The sequence below is a fragment of the Peromyscus leucopus genome, chromosome 14, assembly GCF_004664715.2.
Source record: "Peromyscus leucopus breed LL Stock chromosome 14, UCI_PerLeu_2.1, whole genome shotgun sequence".
NCBI classification, from domain to species: domain Eukaryota; kingdom Metazoa; phylum Chordata; class Mammalia; order Rodentia; family Cricetidae; genus Peromyscus; species Peromyscus leucopus.
The window spans coordinates 25,393,231-25,410,972 of NC_051075.1; positions in this window are offsets into that span (position 1 = coordinate 25,393,231).

A 17,742-nucleotide genomic window follows, 5' to 3' on the forward strand; every position below is an offset into this window, starting at 1 on the left:
TCTCCCTCTCTCCCTCTCCCTCTCTCCCTTCCCAAATTCCAAGTCTTACTTGATTTCTTTTTGTTGTTCTTCTGTTGTTTTAGTTTTTTGAGACAGAGTTTCTCTGTGTAGCCCTGGCTGTCCTGGAACTCTTGGTGTACACCAGACTGACCTCAGACTCAGAGATCACCTGCCTCTGCCTCCCAAGTGGTAGGTTTAAAGGTGTGCCACCACCACAGCCAGCTCCTTGCTTGATTTCTTGAACCCCCAATAGAAGGATAACTAATGGTCATTTGATTTATCTATCAATTATCCAATAATTCTGTTATTCGAAATCCAGACCTGCACTTGAGTTTTATTATTGCTTGCTTAGATAATTCTTAGAGTTTAACTCCTCCATGAATTATGTCATCTGTCTTGACATCTTGACATCTTGTATTCCTTCCCACTGCCCATTGAGCTCATTTCAGACACTTTTCTTCTTTGATAATAACAGCTTCTATTTTAAGTTGAAAGCTTTATAGGACAAAAAGATGTGGATTCCCTTGAGCTAACTGCAGGAGAAATGTATAGATACTAATGTATAGCAAACGCATAATAAATACTGAAATTTAGAAAGGGAATAATTTGCCCTTTATAGAAAACTAATTACAGTTTATGAAGTGGGCTCTGAAAAATCAGCTGCTCAGCAGAAATGCTTCAAAGTGTTGATGTTGGCATTAGCAGCAGAGCGAGAGCACTGTCCTGCAAGCTTATGCCAAGAAGCAATTGAGAGGATAGGAATTAGACGTGAAATCTAGGCTAGCTCCTTTATCAACAAAAATGCCTTTTATGGTGAGCTTTAAAGGCATGACTGACTCCATCATAATCCATTACCCAGAAAAATGCTCAAGGTATCATGGTTTTAAAAATACATGATAATGTAACTTTTTTATTCTAATGCAGAAAATTAAATAAGATATCCATTGTCTCTACATTACCTGCTGGTCAGGTCCAAGTTCCTTAGACATGTGTCAGGTTTCTCTCACTACTGAACGATTTCATGTTGTTGTACCGTTTTTTGGTATAGAGTAGCTGCTCAATACAGTCGTCCTTCCTATCTGAGGCAGGTATATTCCAAGACTTCCAGTGGATGCCTGAAACAGCGAACAGTACCAAACAAACCCTGTTTATAATACATTTAATTGTTAGCATAGATCTTAGCAACCTCAGCATATATAGACTTTATTCTCCCCTTACTGAGAACTTTCATCTTTTCACTTAGAGGTTGAATGTCACAGTTTTTGTTTGGCATATCCAGATTGCTAGTGTCATTACTCTTATGCTTTGGGGTGACTGTTAAGCTGAACATAAGCACTGTGACACCATGGCAACTCTGATAACTGAGATAGCTGAAAGTGAATGATGGACAAATAGTGTATATGTCACAGATACATTGGACAAAAGGATCATTCATGCATCAGATACAATAAGTGTATAGAGCTGGATTATATAAACTTCATGACATTGCCCAGCATTACCTGAAATGTTTAGTTGGGACATGCTTATTTCTGAAGCTGGTGTTTGTATATTCAGATCATGATTTGTCTTAAGTAACTGAACCCATGGAAAGCAAAGCCATCAACAAAGGTAGAACTACTGCATATACTCACTGAGCACAACTCGTTTGCCAAAAATGGACTTACAAAAGGGGGGGGGAGAAGTTAATCTCTTGAGGGAAAATTTTAACAGGTAGTAAGAATGCTATTCAACAGTTTCTTTAAAATTTTGTGTTGCTGTTTACTTTCTTTGGAGACAGAAAACTCAAAGTGCTCAATTTTTCCATAATGAATAAATGTAGGCAGACTCTATCTCTTGCTGGCTGGTCTTATGTCAACTACACACACACTAGAGTTATCTAAAAGGAGGGAACCTTAATTCAGAAAATGCTTCCATAAGATCAGGCTGTAGGCAGGCCTGTATGACATTTTCTTAATTAGTGATTGATGAGGGAGGGCCCAACCCATTGTGGGTGGTGCCATCCTTGGGCTGGTGGCACTGGGTTCTATAAGAAGAAAGCAAACTGAGCAAGCCATGAGGAACAAGTCAGTAAACAGCACCCCTCCATGGCCTCTGCATCAGCTCCTGCTTCCAGGTTCCTGTCCTGTTTGAGTCCCTGTCTACTGTGATGTGGGGGAAACTTTCCCCCAACTTGCCTTTTGGTCACAGTGTTTTGTCACAGCAATAGAAACCCTAGCTAAAACATTTTCATCGCCATTCTTACTAAACTATATGTTCCCATTCCAAAAGGAAAGATTGGAGATACAGCAAAGAAAGACTGGACCAAATCAAGACTGAAACCTAGCAGGGTAGATAACAACGTGTGTAGCCCCTGTAGCTCCATGTCCACTGTCTCGGGCTCCAGTTTGAAAGGACTCAGATGAGTCTGCTGCTCCAGCCTTGCTGGCTGTGTTACAAACAAGGAATAATCTCAGTGTCACACTCAGGGACATATAAACAAAACCAAAGTGGCCCAACCAAGCAATTCTTTCTGTAAAAAGGGTTCAACAAGATCCGAACTGGGCTGGCAAGAGTGCATTAGGTGGAGATGGCTTTCTGTGCTTTACCCGTGACTGCATCTGATCCCACTGATGAGTGCTGAACGTCACAAGCTGACACTATTGGCTAATTGGTGCAAAGGGGAAGGTTCAAGTTCAGGAAACGCGAGTCCCTGATGGGCTGGCAAACCCTGATAGGAAGAAACAAACAAACAAACAAACCAAAAACAAAAACAAAATTAACTTCCAACGGAAAAACATATAAAAATGTTTTTAACATCTGTAACAGATATCTCTCTTTTGGACTGGTTCAACTCCCTGCATGCATCTCTTCCTGGCAGATGTTTCACAGTTCTGGTATTTCCAGCATCTGGGGGTCTCCACTGCAACCCAGGCTTCCCCTTCCCAGTCTCACACAGTGGGCTCTCAATGCCTTCTTGTGGGAACATTCTGTAGATGTAACCAACCATCTTATTAAATAAGAAACACAGAACCAATATAAAGAAGAAAGCCAAGAGGTCAGAGCTCAGAGCTAAAACCCTACCCTTCCTCCTGCGGTGGTCTTACCTCTCTGAAAGAGACCTACTTCCTGTGTGCTTATCTTTATATAGTCTTTCTGTTCTGCCTTCTCATTGGTTGTAAACCCAAACACAGGACTGCCTCGTCACTGTCTGTCTGTACAGACCTCCAGGTCTTCTATGGTATTGAGATAAAAGGCATGTGTCTCCAATGCTGGCTGTATCCTTGAACACACAGAGATCTACCTAGCTCTGTCTACCAAGTGCTGGGATTAAAGGCGTGCACCACCACCGCCACACTCTTGCTATGGCTCTAATAGCTCTGACCCCCGGACAACTTTATTTATTAACATACAATTAAAATCACATTTCAGTACAAATAAAATACCACCATAACATTCCCTGGCTTCAGGGGCTCTCTGAAACCATGGAAGAACAACCCACCACTCCACTCATGCAACGTCCATGCTTCCCAAACCAGTACCATGTGGATGGCACAGCCAGGTTTGATTGCCAACTGGGGGTGGATCCTTACCCCCTTGGGTCATGTCTGTAGCAAATTATATATGTTGTTTAGGAGCAGAAAACCTCTTAGACTCATTGCTTTCACAAACTGGAATTTTTGACTTGATGGGGTTTTGCCCTGACAGCATGGTTCCCCCACCCCCATACTTTTTCCAATGCTTAGTAAGTGGCTTCTCTTTAAGGGTGCTGCTTTAGAAAAGCATACTAGAACACATACATATACCATTCAATAAATATTGTGAATGAACATTCCTAAAAGGACGCTGTGTCTGGCTGTGAACAAAAGACTCCCAGAAGGAGTCTCTATGTCTGCAGAGACTGATGAACTGACTGGAATTTCGGTGCTGTGGAGAGTGGAATTTTGTAGGTTTAGAGGCTAATTCATTTTATAACTGGGCTAGTTATAGCCTTCTGGAACAGCCAGTCCTTGTTCCACTCTGTATCTGAACTAACACCTTGTGACGATAAGTAAACAAACAAACAAATAGACAGACAAACCTCGTAGAAATTATTAATTTAGCAGAGCACTAGCTTCTGCCAGTCCAAAAGCTGAGAACGTCATTGGTAGCATCTTGGGCCTATAGGAAAGCTCCCCATCTAGTTATACCTTCCTCTCTGGTATACCCACCAATGTATTTTAAAGTTGCCTTGATTTACGACTTTTTTTCTCTCTTTAAAACTATAAAATCCCTGTGAAACTACTTTCACATTAGAACATGGAATTTGGGGTAACCTGAATCTGTGTCCCTTAGCCATGGCCACTCAAAATGCTAAGAATAAAATCTTATTCCTTGTAAGATGAGAACTGTGGTCTTTTTTTTTTTTTTTTTACCTTGACAGTATAATACACCACATTAGCAGAATAAAAGACAAAAATCATATGAACATTTCAATAGGTACAGAAAAAAATAAAATTCAGTGTTCTTTTATGATTAAAGAAACTGAACAAATTAGCTATGAAAGGGAACTGATAAAGTAATTAAAGGAAGTTGCATAATACTAAAGGCAGCTTTTCAAAGTCAGCAGGATTTTTATACACCTATAATGAGTATGTTGAGAAAAAAATGAAAAAAAAATCTGATTCACAATAGCCACAGACAGAAATTAAAAAGAAATAAATTTACCAAGGATATGAGAGACATCTGCAAAACAAGAAGAAAATCACTAATCATCTAAGAAATTGAAGAAGACATACACTAAAATAGAAAGGCCTTCTTGGGTGAAAATACTAACAGCTGCTAAAACTGCCATATTAATTCCACTGTTGGGGTCCCTTCATGGCTACTAGATGATACAAAAAATCGGGGTTCCCTGCTTTGGGTTCTTAGTCTCATTAACAAAAGAATTTGAGAATGGAATCAAACAGAAGATAGAAAATGATGTCATTAGAGTTTAAAAGAAAACCTCCCAGGGCTGGCAAGTTCTAAAGCTCAGAAGCTGCCTGGGGGAGGAGAATGGAGGTGAGAAAGAAACAGATCGTGCTGCTTAAGCGGGCATGGAGGTGAGTGAGACACAGTAGACGAGCAGCCACATGGCAGGGATGGAGGCTTGGGAGGAAAGAAGGCCCGGATGTCGGGGGAAGCCCACGGTGTTAAAGAGAGCATGCTCATAAAAGAGAGAGAAGAAAAGAAGTTCCGCTTACCTGAATAATTCTGAAGAGCAGCAGGGCTTAGGAATGCATGGCTATGGCCCCCTGAGCTACTACACTAGATGTGCAAATTCTGCGAAGGAAAAGTACAGTGTCTTGTGAATGGACTAGTCACTCTATTTCTTCAGCATGACTTAAGGGCAGCTCACCTTCCTAGGTGTGGGTGGCCCCTTGCCAAACTGATTGAGCTGGCCCGACTGTTGTGCTAGGTCTTCATTCAGGCCAGAGATCCTCTTCTCTTGATCAGAAATTTTTCTTAATGGATTTTTATTATCGCTGTAACACTGTTCAGTGCTCTCTTTACATTCAATGTAAACCCTATGAAAAATACCAGAGCTAGAAGAAAACAATCTTAATGTTTATCTAGGCATATAAGGACCCCAAAGAAACAACGCAATAGTGAAGAACAAGAACGAAGCTGGAGACATCAAAATAATTGATTTCAAGACAGACCACAGATCCATAGCAAACAGAACAGTCTGGCACTAACATAAAATCAGGACATCCATACCAATGGAGCAGAATAGAGAGCCCAGAGCCAACCTGACACATCCATAGCCAACTAATTCTTGACAAAGGTACCCAAAACATACAGCAGAGAAAGGACAGCCTAGTCAACAAATGGTCCTGGGATGTATATCCATGTGCAGAGGACTGAAATTTGATCTGTATTTTTCATCCTACACAAAAGTCAACTCAAAATAGATCAAAGACCTAAATGTAAGGCTTTCCTTACCTGTAAATCTATTCAAAGAAAACATCGGGGAAATACTTCAAAACATTGGTATAGGCAATAATTTTTTAAGTGTGCTGAAAGCACGAACAAAAAATAGGCAAAGGGTATCTGAAGCTGAAGGTTCTGTCTGACAGAGGAAATTACAACAGCGTGAAGAGAAGGGAGGAAACGTTTGCCACCCAGTCATCTGAAAATGATGAAGATCCAAAGTAAAAAAAGGAATGGAAAACACTTAAGAAAAAAAAATCAAAGAAACCAATTAAAACATGGCCAAATCTCAGGAGGCAGAGGCAGGCAAATCTCTGAGTTCGAGGCCAATCAGGTCTACAGAGTGAGTTCCAGGACAGCCAGAAAGCCTGTCTCAAAACAAACAAACAAGCAACAACAACAACAAAAACCAAAAATAAAAATTAAACATGGCCACATAAAACATGGCCAAAGGTGTGAGTAGATACTCCTATAAAGAGTAAATGCAAATGGTCAATGAATTTATGAGAAGTTCTCAGTATCATTAGTCATTGGGGGAACAAACATCAAGCCTCCAGTGATGCTGATGGTGCATGCCTGAAGTCCCCACCTTGGCTGAGGTGGGAAGATCATTTGTGCTGAGTTTGAGGCCAGCCAACGTAATGAAATCTACGTAATGAAATCTTCTCTCGTAAAACAAAACAAACAAAGGCTGCATTGCCATATTATTTTACCCCAGTTAGAATAGCTGTTATCAAAATTTTTAAACTGATGAATGCTGAAAAGATGTGGAGAGAAAGGAGCTGTTATACTTTGAAGATGATAATGTAATTTAGTACAAGCTGTTATGGAGAACATCGTGGAGGTTCCTTTAAAAAAAAAACCAACAACCCTAAAAATAGATCTACTGTATATGTAATCCAGCTATCCTACTTAGGGCATAGATTCAAAGGAAATGAAATCTACATAACAAAGAGATACCTGTGACCCCATGTTGAATGTGGTACTCATCAATGGATATGTGAACAATGAAGCTTGATATTTTTATTATACATATGCAATGGAATATTATTTATCATTCAGAAATATATGGAAATGAAGGACATTGTGTTAAATAAGCTAAACACTGAAAGTATGTACTGCATGTTCTCTTATGTTGAAGTTTACAAAGTCAGACTACATGGAATCGTGACTGCTAATGGCTGGGAAGGATGGGGAGAGATAGTAAAGGGACTTGAAGTTGTTTTGATATATGCATGTATTGAAATATTACACTGAACTTCACTAATATGTACATGTTAATTAACTAATGTTAATGCATGTTAATAAAAATACAATATTTTGAAATTAAATTTTAACTATATACAACTGAATGAAGGCCACTTTATACATGGGGGGTATAGCTCAGTTTGTATGAGACCTGGAGGTTCAATTCCTGAATCCTTTCTCTCATACACTAGTTCTCTATCTAGAGAGATAGAAAATGTTAATAGAAGGATGGTAAAGACATACTGTGCAAACACCAAGAAAACTAAAAATATAATAGTTCTTTTAACATCAGATAGTGTAGGTGTGAGAAGAATATTGTGTGAAGTTAAAGAGACAATTCACCAAGGAGAGTAAACAATATTAAATATTTGTACATTAACATCCTAGCTTCAAAATACTTGAAACAAGACCCAAAAGATGTGAAGGGAGAACTATACAGTTTTATAATTATATTTACTGTTTATTTATGCATTTATTGATTTATTATGTATACAGTGTTCTGCCTGCAGATGTCCCTGCAGGCCAGAAGATGGCACCAGATTTCATTACAGGTGGTTGTGAGCCACCATGTAGTTGCTGGGAACTGAACTCAGGACCTCTAAAGAGCAGTGCTCTTAACCACTGAGCCATCTCTCCAATCCCTATTTACTATTTTTAATATCCCTTTCCTTAATAATTGGTTAAAAACAGTATTTAAATTGCCAATTGTAGAAGATAAACCAACTAAATGTCCTCAAATTCTAAGAAAGACTTTTATTCTTTCATTTAATTATTGCTTTTGTTTGCCTCATTTACTTAAATGAGTGCTTACTTTATATATAAATGTTTTTCCTTGAAAAATCACGTGAATCAAGTTTTACTAATCCAACATCACTTTTCTCTTTTTTTTTTTTTTTTTTTTTTGGTTTTTTTCAAGACAGGGTTTCTCTGTGTAGCTTTGCACCTTTCCTGGAACTCACTCTGTAGCCCAATCTGGCCTCGAACTCACAGAGATCCACCTGCCTCTGCCTCCTGAGTGCTGGGATTAAAGGTGTGCGCCACTACCACCCTGCATTCATTTTTAATTTCAGAGATCATGGGGTCTTCATTTCTAATTCATCTTCAGAATCCATATTAAAAAACCACAAAACCACTCTGAGAAAGATAGAGTTGAATTATCAATGATCACATTCTTAGCTATGATCTAAATATAAGCATGACATTTCCCCCACATTGATATGTAAATTTAATGTAATTCAAATAAAACTATCAACAGTTTTTTTTAAAATTTTACAGTCATTTTTAAATATGGATACAATGCAAAGAATAAGAAAATCTATGACAACTAATTATTACTTTAGTTTTAGTCTTATATCATAAAACTATCTGTTTAAAAAGGGTGAAATATAAAATCATTTTTGTCTGTTTGAGGGACAGGGTCTCATGTTGTTCAGTCTGACTTCAAACTTGCTTTGTAGACAGGGATGTACTTGAACTCCTGATCCTCCTGCCTCCTCTTCCCAAGCGCTGGGATTGAACATATACACCACTGTGTCAGGTAAGAAGTGTATTCCTGTGAGCCATATGTCCATCTTTCCTGCTGCTTCTTGTTCATTGTGTAGACCCCTGTTTCCATCTGACATTCCTGCTTTACTCAGGGTATATCTACTGCCGATATACTAGCTACCACTTTCTTAGTCATTGCTTTGCTGTAAGATTACCTTGCTTTATCTATTTATTTTATATATATATATATATATATATATATATATATATATATATATATATATATGTATATAGTGTGTGTGTGTGTGTGTGTGTATAGTTGCTGGACAAAGAAACTCTTGCTGTACTCTTATATTTCATGTTTCAGTGACTTGCCTCCACTGTCTTTGAGCTGTATATATTCGGGTTCCCTAACCACAGCTGCTTTAAGGATTTTTCACTTTTGCATTAGTTTTCATCAGATCTATTGTGCTATGCCATGGCACGTGCTGTGGTTTGAATTTCTCCTAAAGTTCACTTCTTAGAATGTAATCCCCAAGATAACATTGCTAAGAGGTGGGATTTTAAAGAGATGAGCTTGATTTGGACCCTAATGGATGAATTCATGCTCTTTGTTACAGGTGGTGGCAATGCACGCCTTTAATCCCAACACTGGGGAGGGAGAGGCAGGAAGATCTCTGAGTTCGAGGCCAGCCTGGTCTAAAGAGCCAGTTCCTGGACAGCCAGGGCTGTTCCACAGAAAAACCCTCTCGAAAAACCAAAAGCCAACCAAACCAAACCCAAAAACCCTAATGCCATTGTTACAGAAGTAAGTTAATCGTTGACAGGGGACTTCTGACAGGGGATGTATTTGGCTCCCTTGTCCCTTTCTCTGAAGGGAGTGGGCAAAAACACCTTTGCCCTGCCATTTTGACTTCAGACTTCATTTACCTGTAGAGTGAAACAAAGTTCAGGTTCCTAAGCCCTAGGAGAACTGAGAACTTTCCAATGGCTGGCCAACCTCCTCCTTAAACAACATGAATAATCTGTTATGCCCCTTAGTTCCTGAAAACATTATGGCTGTTCCTAACAACAGAAAGAAGAAACAAATCTGATTGGTTGGACTAAAAAGCTTACATTTTGTGTCGGTTGACAACGGAACCCCACAAGGAAAGACGTTAATCTTTGACTCCTGATTGGTGAAAATTATAACGGTAACTTGGCAACAAAACTTTGTGATTTTTGTGCTTATAAACTCCGTGCTGCCAGGAGAAACAAGGCTCCAGGGTCCTTGTCCTGCGACCCTGATTGATCAGCGACCCGCTTACGTGGTGATTTATTGAAGTCTTTGGAGCCCATAAGTACTGTCTCTCTCCTTCCTTGTACAATGGACTGTGTCACGTCCCCACAGTCTCTTCCGCACTCTCTTTCCCTGTCATATTCCATCCCAGGATGTCAGGGCAGGGAGGCTGTGGTCAGACAGGGCCCCTAGGCATGAGACTTCTTACCTTTAGGATTAGAAAAGTAAATCTGCTCTTGATAAGTTAATTTAAGGCATTCTCTTATAGCACCACAAAGCAGACTAATATACTTAATTTTCTTTATTTTTTATTCTGCTTGGTGTTCTTTAGGCTTCCTGGATCTGGGTTTGTTATTTTTATCAGTTTGGGAAAGTTAAAATTTTATTTCTTCATTTTTTTTTTATCATCTGGCTTTTCTCTTTGAACTCCAACTACACATGTGGTAGGTCACTTGATATTATCTTTGATGAATTTTGTTTTTGATAGTCTCTGTTGCTATGGCTTCAAGTTCACTGATACTTTCTTTAGAACATTTGGGCCTGCTCTAAATTCCATCCAGCACATTCTTGTTTTATTTTTATTTTATGTGTATGAGTGTTTTGCTTTATGTCTGTGCAGGATGGCCTTATATAGTGCCTGCTGAGGCCAGAAGAAGATGTTGGATCTCCTTGGACTGGAATTATAGATGGATCAGGTAGGGTTCTGGGAATTGAACCCATGGTCTTCCAGAAGAGCAGCCAGTGCTCTTAACCTCTAAGCAACCTCTCCAGCCTGCTGCTGTACTTTGAATTTCTAATACTGTATTTCTCTAGAAATTTCTCTCCCATACCTTCATTGTCTTGTTCTATTCATGCTTCCTCTCATTTTCTTGGGCACATAGAGCACACTTATTTTTTGTTAATTTTCATTATTTCCATCAATTAGTCATATGATCTCTTCTGGGTCTGTTTCTGTGGAATGACTTTACTACTCATGGTTAGAGGCTCTATTTTCTTGATTTGTTTTTTATTCTCAAACATTATAAATTTTGCTAATTTGGTTCCTAAATTTGGTGCATTTCTTTATAGATGGTTTTGTTCTTTTTAGCCCTGGCTGTCCTGGAACTCACTCTGTAGACCAGGCTGGCCTTGAATTCAGAGATCTTCTGATACACAACTTAGTTTGTTGCTTTGGAGATTTGCTGACTTTGTTATGGGATTCTCAGTACATCTTCAGGACAAGGTAAATTTTACCTACCAACTAAGGCGCTCTCTGGGTGATCTAAGCAATATTAGGACATCTTTCCAGCCTTTTTAATGAGAACACTCACCCCTGGGTGAGCTCTGGGAATGTCCCTGCCTCTTCTTTTCCACTCTTTACTTTCTTTTTGCACAATAGACTCAGGAGGACCTCTCTGCAAATGTCTGTTGTTGGCTTTCTCCACTGAAGTCCTTTTCCATGGATACTTAGCCCCACAAGTTCTAGCCACATCACATCTCCAAACTCTGATCAGTATCTAGGTTTTATTTACATTCTTCTGTGACATAAAGCTTGGAAATTGCCTGTAGGCAGTAGACTCCTGAAAATACAGGGATCAGATTAGAAATGTATTTCTTTACTATTTGGTGGGGTCATAGTCCTGTGTTTCTAGTTTGTGGTGGTTTGAATATGGTTTGTTCCCCAGAGAGTTATTATGATATTAATCCCCTGCCACACTAGTATCTGGGGAAGATTTCCCCCAGTTTTTAAAATACTGATGTATTTATTTGTGTGTGGGGGGGCTGTGCATATGCCACAACATTGGTATGAAGGTAAGGAGACAATCTACTGGAGTCAGTTCTTTGATTCTGTCATGTGAGTTGTGAAGATTAAAAACAGGTCATCAGGATTAGCAGCAACCCTCTTTACCCAGGAGCCATCTCACTGGCCCTTTCTCCCATGTCTCAGACTGTCTCTTTGTTGATTATTTTCTATGCTGTGCAGAAGGTTTTTTAATATGATGCACTGTTTGTCAATTCTTGCGATTATTTCCTGAGCCACTATAATTCTGTTTGGCAAGTTGTTGTCTATGCCTGTATCTTAAATGATTTTTCTTAAGCTTTCCTCTAGTAATTTCCAGATCTAAGATCTCTTGGTAGATTGCGATTTATTTTGAAGAGATTTTTCTAGAAGGCTATAGATAGGAATCTAATTTCAGTCTTATGATGGGGGTATCTAGTTTTCCCAGCACCATTTGTTGAAGAGGTTGTCTTTTTCTGCCATAATTTGGATGTTGGAAACCTTTGTTAAGAGTTAGATGGCTGTCACTGTGTGGGTTTGCTTCTGAATATTGTTCTATTCCATTAGTCCTTATGTCCTGTGTGTGTGCCAGAATCATGGTATTTTTGTTACTATGGCTCTGTGTTTATTTGAAATCAGTTGTTATGATATCCCCAGCATTGACATTTTCCTACAGCTTTGGCTGTGTGTGTGTGTGTGTGTGTGTGCGCATGTTTGCATGTGTACAAATATATGAATTTCAGGGTTGTTTTTTCTACTTCATTTGTATTTGGAGGAGGATTGCCTTGAAGCTATAGATTGCTTTCAGTAATTTAGCAGCTCAGAATCTGATAAATTTCATACATGTCTGTGTACATGTGTGTATATGTTTGTGTGTATGCACATGTGTAATTATATGCCTACAGGTGTGCTTGCACATGTGTGTCTGCATGTGGAGGTCAGAGGTATTTTTTTTTAATTTAATTTTTTGAGATAGGGTCTCTCTTTGCAGCCCTGGCAATGACTGTCCTAGAACTCACTATGTAGATCAAGATGGCCTTACAGAGATCCACTTGTCTCTTCCTCTGGAGTGCTAGGGTTAAAGGTGTGGGCCACCACACCCAGCCAGCCGGCTTCTTAAATTGCTGCCCACTTTACTTGGCTCTTGTGTTTTGTTTGTTTTGGCAGCAGGGTATACTGACCCCAGGCTTTGTGTGTGCTAGCCCGCACTCCACCACTGGGGTAACTCCAGCTAACTTCCACCTTGTTGTTTTGAGATAGAGTCTCTTACTGAACCTGGCTGGCATCCACCAATTCAGCTGGCCATGGAGCGTCAAGAATCCACCCAACTTCTCTTGCCCCCTAACTGGGGATAAAGGCATGTATTGTCGTGCCTGGCTTTTGATGAGGGTGTTGAGGATCTAAACTTATCATGCTTGACAGGAAACCGCTTTACTGACCAAGTCATCTTCATAAACCTGTAAAATGTGAAGACATATATTCTATTAATATCTGTGAAATTGTTAATTATTCTCAGGATATGCCTACTCACCATTTTCTCTATTATTTTTTCCTTTAAAAAATGTACCCTAACGCCAAGCAGTGGCGTCACACACCTTTGATCCTAGCACTCGGGAGGCAGAACACAGGCAGAGCTCTGTGTGTTCAAGGCCACTCTGGTCTACAAAGTGAGTTCCAGGACATCCAAGAGTGAAACCCTGTCTCAAAAAAACAAAAAGAAAAAAAAAGTACCCTAAATGTTTGTGAACCTCTCTTTCTCTTCTTTTTTTCTCTCATTTTCGAGATGCTAGAGGTCAAACTTGGGGCCTTGAGTATGCTAGACAAGCACGCCAGCATAGAAGTGCCCTCCCAGCTCGCTTTTGGTTTTCGTTGTGATTGTTTGTCCATCTGAGATGAAGTTTTTGCTACTATGTAACTGAGACTGACCTAGAAATCCATGTGTAGCCCAAGCTGCCTTCCAGCTAGAGACCCTCCTGCCTCTGACTCCCTCCTCCTGGGATCGCGGGCGTGCACCACCTTGCTTGATTCCACGGATGTTGATACCCAAGAGCTTTCTTCAGTTCCTTCTCCAGCTTAACTCCTCCATCTGTGTTTTGTTTTTACTAAGTTCCTTTTTTAGAGTTCCAAATACACTTTTCATTCATGGGCTAGATGACTGGTTATTTTGTAACTACTTTTTTTGTTTAATCACCTTCTGTCTAGGCTTGTTTGTTGATTTTCTCCTTTATTTCTTTGAAAATATTTCAAGTATTCATTGAAAAGCCTTATTCCCTCTGTTTGCCTTATTTAGCCTGCACAAATTCTTATACTTTACCAAATGCATTCATCTCATGTGCTGTTGATGTAATTTTTTGAATATGAAATCATTTCTGATTGTGAAGATATCACAATCAGAACTCAACTCCCTTACCGCCACCCCCTCCCCAACACACACACCCAAAGAATTATGGGAACTCACAGGTTTCTCTTTTTAGATTTAGCTGAATCTTCCATTGTTTGAATGTGGGTTACATCATGTCAGCCTTTGAACACATGGATTTCTGCCAATATAAATAGTTTAGTCCCAGTGTCTTTTATAGTTAGGTGGATGTGTATTACTGAACTTGGTCTCTGTAACTTATGCAAAGTGGTGTTCACCATATCCAGGTCACACTGATAAAATTTCCTCCATGGTTCTCTCTTGTTCTTTCTTTCATTGTCTCCTAACAAACTGCAGCGAATCCAGAGCAGGGCTTTGAGGTATATGGAATTCTGGAACTATCGTATCAGAAGTTTCTCTTTTGGAAGCCATAGATAGAAACAAGGATGTTCATAAGCCTGAATATAAAATAAAAACACATATTTATTTCTGCAACCTTTATCTAAAATTTAGAATTTAGAACTTTGAGAGGTTAAGTATTCAAAGCCACCAATTTGTGGTGATTTCTTGCAGCAGGTTTAGGGAATGAATACACCAACCATCTTTGTAAAGTTTGTTGTTCCAGGGTCGTTCTCCTGTGAGTACAGCTGGCACTCATGTTTGTGGTTCCAAGTCACTGGCTTCAGTCAACACAGACCGAAAAAGTATTCAGGAAAACTAGCCTCACCTGTGATGAACATATTTATATTTCCCTCGTCATTTTTTCTTCAACCATACCAGGTAGCAATGATGTGACTAGAATTTACATTGCATGAGGCATAATAGTTAACCTGGAGATAACTTCAAGCATATGAGAGATTTGTATAGGTTACTATGCCGTTTTATATTAGGAGGTTGAATACGGAGTTTGGTACCAGGGCTGTCCTGGACCCCTCAATGGACACTGCGTTATAACTGTAAATACCTTGGTCTTTTGATTCTGCTCCTAGTATGATTTTTGAGTGAGTGAGTGATCTCTGTTCTTGTTCCTTTATAAGCTATACAATGAGAATAACAACAGTCCTATCTTACATGGTTGCTAAAATGAATGGATGTTTTAGTATATGAAAACTGCTTAAAGAGGATTGTGGCATACAATAAGAATTCAATAAGGTTTGTGTTTATTACTTCCAAATTATCATTATTATGTCATTCAGCACATAATGCTTAAAATACTTGCATAAAAATCACCAATAAATCAATAACTTCTTTTCCCTCTTGATTAGCTTTAAGATATGTGTGACTAATCATAATTAGGGTTAAAATTGAATAATTTTTCTGTTAGAAGAGTGAAATACATTAGCAACTGGAATAATAATTACAAATCCTCAGTGGCAACAGTTATGAGTTGAAGTCGTACCTGATGAGGTTGTTTTATGGGATTAATAATATTTCTAAGTTAGATAAATAAAACAGTATTTTAAAGATTTATTTATTTTTATTCTCACTTTCTGTGTCTGAGTGTTTTGCCTGCTGGTATATATGTGCACCGCATGTGTGCCTGGTTCCCTTGGAGGCCAGAAGAAAGTGGGGGATCCCCTAGAACTATGGGTGGATATTGAGCTGCCATGTGGGTGCTGAGAACTAAACCTGGGTCCTCTGCAAGACCAGCAAGTGCTCGTAACCACTGAGCCATCCCTCCAGCTCTGAAGAAGCGTTTTAAATTAGGTTAACTATGTATCTGCATGTTCTGAGGAAATATATCTAGAGCCAGGTAAAATAAACAGAAGCTGCTAGGCCAGAAAACGGTCATTCTTCTTTCAGTTACCATTATAAACACCTTAGGCAATTACTTAGAAAGAGTCAAGGTTTATTTGGGGCCACAGCTGTAGAGCTCCCTGTCCATGATTGGTTGACCACATTGCTTTGGGCTTGCAGCAAGGCAGCACGTCATGGTCGGGGTGTGTGGCACATCAAAACAGTTCATCTCATGGTTTGGAAACAAAAGAAAAGGAGGGAGGAGCTGGAGGTCCATTGTCACCATCAAGGTTAGGTCCTCAGTGACCTGAGGACCTCTGGCTGTCCTTACCTCTTGGAAGCTCCATCCTCTTCAATGCTGCATGTGATGGTTTGAATGCAAAATGCACCCCACAGGTCCATGTGTGTGAGTGCCTGGCCCCCCACTGGTGACGCTGTTAGGGAAGGTCGTGGAACTTGCTGAGGGAAGTGTATCGTGGAGGGTAGGCTTTGAGATCTAGAGCCTGGCCCTATTTCTTCTCTTTCTCTCCACTTCCTGTGTGCAGATAGATTGTGATCTCTGCTTTCTTACAGTCAAGCCAGCCTCAGGCCCCACCATGCCTTCCCTGTCCTGAGTGACTAAGTCTCTGGCGCTGTAAGCTCCTTTCTTCTCTAAGTTGCTTTTGAAATCTAATTTAAAAAAAAAAACAAAACATTTATTTATTTACTTATTTTGAGAATTGGCTTTTTTAAAAAAAAATAGTCTCACTGTGTAGCCCTGACTAGACTGGAACTTGGCATGCAGACAAGGCTGGCATTGAACTCACAGAGATCTGCCTGCCTCTATCTCCCAAGTACTAGGTGGGACAGAAGGTGTGCTCTAGCATGCCTGCTCCAAGTTGCTTTTGGTAATAGTATTTTATCATAGCAACAGGAAGTAACCAATCCAGTACTGCTCTGAGGAATAAGCCTTTAACTTATGGGCTTTGGGAGACATTGAAGGTCCAAACTAGAGCAGCTATTGAAGCCTAACCTGCCTATACAATATCTCTTCAATATATATGGCTGTGTGGAGAAGTATTGTTATTCTGCAGCAAAATGTCTTCCCTCTTCCCTTTACCTCACTCTTCTGAAGCTATTGGCTAAGTCTTTATGTCATATCATGGACGCACACAGAAAGCACTAGGCTGTGTGAGTAGGTTCATGTATGGAGACGACATCGCCAGTGTGGTGCTTTGCCCCTGTCCAGATGTGGTCATAGCTTTAGCACCTTTACCATATCCAAGAAGCAGTTCTACTCCAGGTCTGTGCTTCTCTTCATTTTCCTCTCAGACCTCTATCTAACTGGTTTCTGGTATGAACTACTGCTAACTCAAGATGAAGTTGTGTTAACTTTTCCTGGGGTCATGTGAGCAAAGACTTGTTCACTCCTGGTAGGACACCAACAAAGGACTAACAAAGACCAACTTGGGGAATCAGTGAGCTTATTGGGCTCACTTACAGGACATAAGTGAGGGGTTAATTACAGAGGTGTGTGCAAAGCCAATACAGCTGCATTATCACAGATTCCCACTCTGTCATAGATAATGACCTCATGGAAGCTGCATCATAAAGTCCCCACCTCTGTTAACTCTTCACTTCCTATGTACTCTAGCATCTTCCAAGATCACTTGTAGTTGCAAGAGGACCAAATAAGGTAATAGCTGAACTCCCAGATGAGATCCTGTTTCTCCCCTCTCCCCCATTTACTAGGTAACATCAGTAGCTCCATTACCATTACCATACACATATACCTAGCTACCTTTGTGTTGTTCTACTCTATTAGTTGCCATGGTTACCTAACCAAGATGTTCTTTACTCCAAGATGGCAATCATGTTATACCTACAGGAAAAAAAAAGCCCTGCTGTGGTGGATGGGTCCCAGTGGCCATGCATCTTCATATAACACAACATTGATCATAGGAG